The 10,504-nt window shown below is 35.2% G+C and overlaps 1 pseudogene; it reads left to right on the forward strand.

Moving 5' to 3' along the window:
• Nucleotides 1–710: 710 nt before the first annotated feature.
• LOC147425392 (cell number regulator 6-like) lies at nt 711–9,904 on the forward strand (annotated as a pseudogene).
• Nucleotides 9,905–10,504: the final 600 nt, after the last annotated feature.

Raw genomic sequence — 10,504 nt, forward strand, 5'->3', positions numbered from 1 at the left:
CTCGCTCACCCTTCAGTTTCCCTTTTGATGATGAAGGCATCTCCCTGGATTCGTCTCAAAGAAACGCTTACAAGATCGTAACTACATGGAATGCAGAAAAAATGCTACAAAAACCCCTAACAGCATTAACAGCATGTTGATCGCACATGAATAAACCCTCATGGTTGACAAAATTACCGCCAGAACTGGGCTGGTCGTGCTACATGTGGGTAGGCTGACGCCTCGTGGTGTCCGGTGATGCTGCAGCAACAGGTGCACGTGCGCTGGGGATTTCGTCATACTTTGAACAGTTGGCAGCAGGAATATGCAGGAGAGAGAGAGAGAGAGAGAGAGAGAGAGAGAGAGAGAGAGAGAGAGAGAGAGAGAGAGAGAGAGAGAGAGAGAGAGAGAGAGAGAGAGAGAGAGAGAGAGAGAGAGAGAGAAAGAGAGAGTTCTCTGCGCGTGCTTCTTGAGTGAGAGAGAGATAGAGAGACAAAGAGACAGACAGAGACAAGCTGGCCAAGAAAACCTTCCTACGACTTCGACATTCAAGCCATGAGTGCCGAAAAGCTCCCCTAGCTTCGTCTTCCCCGCCATGTTCACCATCGGCCCCATAGCCGCCCTCATCAAATACGCCCGCCTCATCGCCCCCCATGAACAAAACTACAACCATGTCAATGACCTTGTCAAGGGCATCATCCAAGGTGAAACCCGCGTCCTCGCTACCTGCCATGACCATGGAGGACATTTTCAAAGGCACCAAACAATTCAAGCTCGCCGTCTTTGAGAAAGCGCAGCTTGAGCTCAACAAAGTTGGCCTCCTCATATACAATGCCAATGTCAAGCAGATCGTCGATGTCCCCGGCCACGAGTACTTGTCCTTCCTCGGCCAAAAGACGCAGCCACTAGCACCAAGATCGCCATCGCAGGTCCAGATTGCAAAACAGAAGGAGCTTCTTGCTCAAGCAGAGACCAAGTAGGAAGGCTAAGATGACTCAAGCAGGCGTAGACCTAGCCAAGTGTAATATCCCCAACCCGCCTATACCCAGATCGGGATGGGATCCTTGACAGGTCTCTAGGCCTTATAAAAATCGGAGTCTTTAAACAAGAAAAATCCAAGGAATAGACCTTTACCATTGACAATGGCTTGGGTCTATAGCCTTACAAGCAGACCTAGTCCTGTCTCGCAGCGGAAACGGAACAATGTATTCAAACGGCCTAAAAAAAAAAAATCTTATTTCGGCCAACGCTTTTTTCCCCCTAACATATGTGAGGGCACAGCCGTTGGTGGATTCCTCTTCCAAGTGAGAAGTTTCTAAAACGTTTTAGTGCGTGAGAATGGATAGTTACCTGACTAATCAGGTCCACCCATCCATGATTGAAAACCTTAGTCAATCCCCACTTACCACCCCGCACTCACACAAGATTTATTTATCTTATTATCACATTGTTTTAACATTTAAAATAATGGTTTCTTTTAATGTTCCATCACAGTAATTCCTTGAAGACAGCATTGAAAGCATTCTTTTAGAAAATAGACATCTTTAAACTTAAAATAGGGTACAGTCAATCAAAACATTATCCATAATAACCATGACCAGTACTCTTCTTGTCTCAAGACCACCTAAAGGTGAAAAAACGGCACCCGTTCCTTGTTCAAATCCGGAGTGGAATAAACCCCCACCCAAGGTTCTGGGTGCCCATACACCAAACCAGTTGCCCATACAATCAGGCGGCTCCCCTAGGATAAAAAAGGTATCCTAACTTATGTAGAAACATCAAGACATGACACGGAGTAGAAACTCATCGTTCATGGGGGTAACCGACTTAACCGTGGCTAGAAAGCCAATCATTATCATCAATTTATATCAAAGAGTCGGAGGTGTCTTGAGACAAGCTGTCTTAAGGATGATCAAACATATCTTTCCTAATTCAACCAGTTTTAACCCAAACAATTCTTTCCTATATTATAAACAAATGCACATTGGAAGTTACCTTCCGTTTTCAGCCAGTTTATCCTTCTTACGTACGCAATGCTAACTTATAAAATAACTTAAACTAATTAAAGACTTAATTGAACAATGGGACACCCACCTGGGATTGATTGGCCATCTGCTACTGCGCTGGCGCCTGAAGACTCTCCTCTGTAGGCCTACTACTAGGCCCGGCTTCGTCGTCGTGCGACGCTCTCGTTCATTTTGTAGCTACGTCCTCATCATCAGATGTAGAATTTTCTCGGGTTCTTTTTGGTATCATAACTTCTTATCCTTATAAAAAGGTCGTCTAATCATTAGGTAAATAGTTCAAAATCTAGACTTAACCTTCGTATTTAACCGTAGCCCATCCAAGGTTAAATTTATAGTCTTAATTGATAAATTCTTGACCTAGTAATTTCTTATTTGTCTATATAGGCATGATAACTTTTTCCACTGCTTCCCTAAGGGTTTTCTAAGCTCTCCTAACTTTCTTATAATTTTCTATATCTTTTTCCTAATTTTCCCATCAACTTTTAAGCTAATAATCTACTTATTTTGGGCTCAATATTTATTGTATTTAATTTCTCTTAAAGATTTCATTTCCTTAACTTGATATCATAGGTTTACACTTACTATAATTTTTCTAAAAACTTTTAACCACAAAGTCTATTTATTTTAATTAATCATTTGCTAAAAATGGGACTTTTGGTCAATTATAATTTCACAACCTCACTAATTAACTATGGTATAATTACCATAAGTAGATTATGATATTTTTGACTTCTGGTAATTATCTTATTATTTTCCAACTTAGTTATATAATTTTCATCTTCAATTTTCAGCTAAAATTAGGATAATTTGACTTAAATAAATACTTATGCTACTTTTCTACCCTTGAAATATTTATCACGGCCTCTTTATTATGTAAGCTAACTGTGATAACTAGAATGTAATCTCCATCGAAATTTTCACCAAAATTAGTATATTTTGACTTAGATAAATATCTATACTACTTTTCTAACCTTGGCATAATTATCACGGCCTGTTTACCCTATAATATAGCTCTGATAAATAGCATGTAATTATAGAACATGATTTACTAATTTCCCCCTTTAGTTTTTAGCTAAAAATAGTGTAATTTGACTTAGATAAATATTTATACTACGTTTCTAACATTGGTATAATTATCACGGCCTCTTTACCCTATAATATAGCTCTAAAAAATAGCATGTAATCATATAGAATGATTTACTAATTTCCCTCTTTAGTTTCTAGCTAAAAATAGTGTAATTTGACTTTGATAAATATCTATACTACTTTTCTAACCTTGGCATAATTATCACGGCCTGTTTACCCTATAATATAGCTCTGATAAATATCATGTAATTATAGAACATTATTTACTAATTTCCCCCTTTAACTGACCCCTAAAAACCACGTAATTCCACTAAGATAATTATTTAAACTAATTATCTGAGATCAACATAATTATCATGGGTTTCATAACCTTGAATTAACCCCTAATAAATAACTCAATTTATTTGAGTCTATTTGCTAGTTTTCAATTTACTAGTTTTTCCTATTTAAACTACTCAAAAAACAGAGTAATTATGTCTATTTAATTAGCTAGATTGACTATCGGAGCTTCTCCTAATTATCACGGGTTCCTTAACACCCAATTAATTACTGATAAATATATCATAGCAGTTAAAATCAATTTACTAATTTCCCCTATTTAAATTGATAAAAAAACAGAGTAATTCTGCCTAATTAATTATCTAAATTAATTATCTGAGCTTCTCCTAATTATCACCGGTTTCTTAACACCCAATTAATCACTGATAAATATATCATAGCAATTAAAATCAATTTACTAATTTTCCTTATTTAAATTGCTCAAAAAATAGAGTAATTCTATCTAATTAATTAGCTAGATTGATTATCTGAGCTTCTCCTAATTATCACAGGTTTTTTAACACCCAATTAGCCACTGATAAATATATCATAGCAATTAAAATCAATTTACTAATTTCTCCTATTTAAATAACTCAAAAAACAGATTAATTCTGCTTAATTAAGTAGGAAAATATTCAAAAAATTATAGGATAATTTTCCTAGCTTAATGACTGTCTAATGCAACTCTGATAATTACCTCATCTTAATCTAAACTTAATTAATATATTTATCATTTATTGATGGTTAATTTGGCTAATTTCAGTCCTAATATGATAGGATAATTAATTAGCTTAATATTACTAAGCTTAACTATAATAATCAGTAGAGTATAATTAATTAAGAGAGGTTTTTTGAGGATACATAGGCCTAATCTTTGATTTATTAACAAATATCTTAATCTAACCTTGCTAATTAAGAAGGATTAGGCTAATTACCGTTAGGGTTAATCAATTAGAGATTAATCTCTAATGATTTCTGCATAGTGTTCTCTCTTAGATGAGAGAGAGAGTAGCAAGGCTCCGAGTCTGTGTAAAATGTGAAGCTAGGGGTCCTATTTATAGTTTTCTGGCACTCATAAGCTCTCACCGACTGAAAAAGGCAGTTGCTTGAAGTTCAAGCGGTCCCCAGCAAGTCAAAAAACAACCCCTGCTGCTAAATGAGTCCCTGGCAGGTCAGTGATGACCCTCCCATTACCTGCCAGCTTTTAAAATATCAATTATGCTATATTTTGACCTATTTTTACTTAATTGGTAAATATCTTGTAAATATCTAGGAGGTCTTTAATAAAGTCTATGCTTAAATAATTACTGCAACCCTTCAATTTTATCTATTTTACTCAATTCACAGTGTAAACTACCAGGGGTCATAACTATGCCAGTTTTTATTGGAATTCAATTCTGAAAATTTCTAGCCCGGGGTTTGCTGTGCTTAAGATTCCAAAAATACCAATATTTGCCATGGTCGGACAATTCTACATTTCTTTTTCAATAATCATATCAGTTTGATTAAGCTTATACAACCTTTAAGGTTTCAGAAATTGGAAACCTTACACTTTCTTTCTCTCCCTCTTTTCAATTAAATATGTCTTTAATTTGAATTTGTCAAAGATCACTTATTTCGACCTTATACCTTAAAATTTTCTCTAGGTCCAAGACTTTAATTAACACACGCCCTGATACCACTTGTAATATCCCCAACCCGCCTATACCGAGATCGGGATGGGATCCTTGATAGGTCTCTAGGCCTTATAAAAATCGGAGTCTCTAAACAAGAAAATCCAAGGAATAGACCTTTACCATTGACAATGGCTTGGGTCTATAGCCTTAGAAGCAGACCTAATCCTGTCTCGTAGCGAAAACGGACCAATGTATTCAAACGGACTAAAAAAAAAAATCTTATTCCGGCCAACGCTTTTTTCTCCCTAACATATGTTAGGGCACAACCGTTGGTGGATTCCTCTTCCAAGTGAGAAGTTTCTAAAACGTTTTAGTGCGCGAGAATGAATAATTACCTGACTAATCAGGTCCATCCGTCCATGATTGACAACCTTAGTCAATCCCCACTTACCACCCCGCACTCACACAAGATTCATTTATCTTATTATCACATTGTTTTAACATTTAAAATAATGGTTTCTTTTAATGTTCCATCACAGTAATTCCTTGAAGACAACATTGAAAGCATTCTTTTAGAAAACATACATCTTTAAACTTAAGAGAGGGTACTGTCAATCAAAACATTATCTATAATAACCATGACCAGTACTCTTCTTGTCTCAAGACCACCTAAAGGTGAAAAAACGGCACCCGTTCCTTGTTCAAATCCGGAGTGGAATAAACCCCCACCCAAGGTTCCGGGTGCCTGTACACCAAACTAGTTGCCCATACAACCGGGCGGCTCGCCTAGGATAAAAACGGTATCCTAACTTATGTAGAAACATCAAGACATGACACGGAGTAGAAACTCATCGTTCATGGGGGTAACCGACTTAACCGTGGCTAGAAAGCCAATCATTATCATCAATTTATATCAAGGAGTCAGAGGTGTCTTGAGACAAGCTGTCTTAAGGATGATCAAACATATCTTTCCTAATTCAACCAGTTTTAACCCAAACGATTCTTTCCTATATTATAAACAAATACACATTGGAAGTTACCTTCCGTTTTCAGCCAGTTTATCCTTCTTACATACGCAATGCTAACTTATAAAATAACTTAAACTAATTAAAGACTTAATTGAACAATGGGACACCCACCTGGGATTGATTGGCCATCTGCTGCTGTGCTGGCGCCTGAAGACTCTTCCATGTAGGCCTACTACTAGGCCCGGCTTTGTCATCGTGCGATGCTCTAGTTCGTTTTGAAGCTACGTCCTCATTATCAGATGTAGAATTTTCTCGGGTTCTTTTTGGTATCATAACTTCTTATCCTTATAAAAAGGTCGTCTAATCATTAGGTAAATAGTTCAAAATCTACACTTAACCTTTGTATTTAACCGTAACCCATCCAAGGTTAAATTTATAGTCTTAATTGATAAATTCTTGACCTAGTAATTTCTTATTTGTCTATATAGGCATGATAACTTTTTCCACCACTTCCCTAAGGGTTTTCTAAGCTCTCCTAACTTTTTTATAATTTTCTATACCTTTTTCCTAATTTTCCCATCAACTTTTAAGCTAAAAATCTACTTATTTTGGGCTCAATATTTATTGTATTTAATTTCTCTTAAAGATTTCATTTCCTTAACTTGATATCATAGGTTTACACTTACTATAATTTTTCTAAAAACTTTTAACCACAAAGTCTATTTATTTTAATTAATCATTTGCTGAAAATGGGACTTTTGGTCAATTATAATTTCATAACCTCACTAATTAACTATGGTATAATTACCATAAGTAGATTATGATATTTTTGACTTCTGGTAATTATCTTATTATTTTTCAACTTAGTTATATAATTTCCATCTTCAATTTTCAGCTAAAATTAGGATAATTTGACTTAAATAAATACTTATGCTACTTTTCTAACCTTGAAATATTTATCACAGCCTCTTTATTATGTAAGCTAACTGTGATAACTAGAATGTAATCTCCCTTGAAATTTCCACCAAAATTAGTATATTTTGACTTAGATAAATATCTATACTACTTTTCTAACCTTGGCATAATTATCACGGCCTCTTTACCCTATAATACAGCTCTGATAAATAGCATGTAATTATAGCACATGATTTACTAATTTCCCTCTTTAGTTTTTAGCTAAAAATAGTGTAATTTGACTTAGATAAATATTTATACTACGTTTCTAACCTTGCTATAATTATCACCGCCTCTTTACCCTATAATATAGCTCTGAAAAATAGCATGTAATCATATAGAATGATTTACTAATTTCCCTCTTTAGTTTCTAGCTAAAAATAGTGTAATTTGACTTTGATAAGTATCTATACTACTTTTCTAACCTTGGCATAATTATCAAGGCCTGTTTACCCTATAATATAGCTCTGATAAATAGCATGTAAATATTGAACATGATTTACTAATTTCCCCCTTTAATTTACCCCTAAAAACCACGTAATTCCACTAAGATAATTATTTAAACTACTTATTTGAGATCAACATAATTATCACCGGTTTCAAAACCTGTAATCAACCTCTAATAAATAACTCAATTCAATTTGAATCTATTTGCTAATTTTTCCTATTTAATTTGTATAAAAATCAAAGTTTTTCTACTAGAATAATTAACTTGATTAATTATCTGAGCTTCCCCTAATTATCACGGGTTTCTTAATACCTAATTAACTCTTGATAAATGTATCACAAAATTTGAATTCAATTTACTAATTTCCCCTATTTAAATTACTCAAAAAAGAGAGTAATTCTACTAATTCAATTAACTAGATTAAATTTCTGAGCTATTCACTACTGATAAATATATCACAACATTTGAAATCCATTTACTAATTTCTCCTATTTAAATTACTCACAAAATAGAGTATTTCTGCTAAATTACTTTTCTGAGATTCTCCTAATTATCATCGGTTCTTGAACACCTAATTAACCACTAATAAATATATCACAACATTTAAAATCCATTTACTAATTTTCCCTATTTAAATTACTCAAAAAATAGAGTATTTCTGCTAAATTAAATAGCTAGATTAATTTTCTGAGCTTCTCCTAATTATCACGAGTTCTTAAACACCTAATTAACCACTGATAAATATATCACAACATTTGAATTTTATTTACTAATTTCCCCTATTTGAATTACTCAAAGAACAGAGTATTTCTGCTAAATTAATTAGCTAGATTAATTTTTTGAGCTTTTTTTAATTATCACGGGTTCTTGAACACCTAATTAACTACTGATAAATATATCACAACATTTAAAATCCATTTACTAATTTCCCCTATTAAAATTTCTCAAAAAATAGAGTAATTATGTCTAATTAATTAGAAAAACTTCTCAGAAAATTATAGGATAATTTTCCTAGATTAATAACTGTCTAATGCATCTCTGATAATTACTTGAACTTAATCGAATCTTAATTAATATATTTACTATTAATTCATGGTTAATTTGGCTAACTTCAACCCTATTATAATAGGAGAATTAATTAGCTTAGTAGTACTAAGCTTAATTCTAATAATCATTAGAGATTAATTAATTAAGAGAGGTTTGAAGAGCATACATAGGCCTAATCTTTGATTTATTAACAAATATCTTAATCTAACCTTGCTAATTAAGAAGGATTATGTTAATTACCATTATGGTTAATCAATTAGAGATTAAACTCTAATGATTTCTGCGTAGTGTTTCTCCCTAAATGAGAGAGAAATTCTCAAGGCTCCGAGTCTGTGTAAAATGTGAAGCTAGGGGTCCTATTTATAATTTTCTAGCACTCATAAGCTCTCACCGGCTGAAAAAGGCAGTTGCTTGAAGTTCAAGCAGCCCCCAGCAAGTCAAAAAACGCCCCCTGCTGCTAAATGAGTCCCTAGCAAGTCAGTGATGACCCTCCCATTACCTCTCAGCTTTTAAAATGTCAATTTTGCTATAATTTGACCTATTTTTGCTTAACTGGTAAATATCTTGTAAATATCTAGGAGGCCTTTAATAAAGTCTATGCTTAAATGATTACTGCAACCCTTCAATTTTACCTATTTTACTCAATTCACAGTGTAAACTTCCAGGGGTCATAACTATGCCAGTTTTTATTGGAATTCAATTCTGAAAATTTCTAGCCCGGGGTTTGCTGTGCTTAAGATTCCAAAAATACCAATATTTTCCATGGTCGAACAATTCTACATTGCTTTTTCAATAATCATGTCAGTTTGATTAAGCTTTATACAATCTTTAAGGTTTCAAAAACTGGAAACCTTACACCAAGAAATCTATGTTGTGGTCACAAGAAGTAGAGCTTGCCAAAATACAAAGCAAAAATGTGGTGGCCATACGGGAAACCGAGCTGAATATACGGGCATCTGTAGTTGCGCTGACCACTTTGATTCTTGTTGGTAATTAGGCTTGATTTTCCCATGTGTCTTGTTTGAGAGGAATATCAAAATACTGAAGTACTTTGGACAACATCCTGCACATGCCATGCCATATTTGTGGAGGGTGGATTGGCACTTGCCGCTACCACTTTAGCCTTTTGTGCAGTCAATCCTCATGCGGCCTTTTCTACTGGGTAAGGACAAGTCTTTACGTGGTGGATGTGTGGCATATACAGAGGACTATTCTGGCAAGCCTTGGAAAAGAATGCTATCTACAGAATTCTCCTTATGATCTTTGCTTAGTCCACTGTTATATGCATTATGCCAAGAGCATCGAGAGATGTAGGGCAGGCTTTCTGATGATATTGTTATGCCTATGACAATCATAAACCCACCTCCTTCGTAGGAAATGCATATTCCTAAAGGCCCAAAGACTCTTTCAGCTAATGGTAATGATGAGAGTGTAAGTGTTGTACAAGTACAAGCTCCATGATCTATTCTTTGTCTTCACCAACTATTTTGTAAGAAAAGTTGTCAAGCACTAGTAGTTGGAATTGCAAATGTTAAACCTCTATTGCCTTGGGAAGCTTGGCTATGAGGTTCCATTGTGTTCTTGAGAGGCTCCAAACACACGAACCTATACTAATGTGGAGAAGTGTTGGATTCTTGAGGGTAGAGAGAGAGAAAGAGAGAGAGAAGGATCAAGCTATGGAGGCTTTACCCGCCTTGTGATGGTGGTGGTAATGCTGGCCACCTTTGTGTCTTGGACGGCGCTGGCTGCCGAGGCTGCTTGTCCCGGCACTCAGGCACTCTACAACCAATGTATCAAGTACGTGCTAGGCTGCCGTCAATGTAGCGAGTATGTGCTAGGCTCCAACCCCCCATCCCTGGTGCTAACAATGGATGCTGCAACCTCCTCAAATCATCTAGCTCTTTGTGCCTTTGCAGTTCTATCCCCGATAGCTTCAAAAATGTCATCAACCAATAGGGTATTCCAACATCAAATCCGTCTACAAGATTTCAGGTTCCTTCTGTGTTCAAGTTAAGGTGTAATAATCATCAAGGCCCACATGTTCGCCCTTAATACCAATAT

The sequence above is a fragment of the Adiantum capillus-veneris genome, chromosome 25 (assembly GCF_014529385.1).
Source record: "Adiantum capillus-veneris isolate H3 chromosome 25, ASM1452938v2, whole genome shotgun sequence".
Lineage (NCBI taxonomy): Eukaryota > Viridiplantae > Streptophyta > Polypodiopsida > Polypodiales > Pteridaceae > Adiantum > Adiantum capillus-veneris.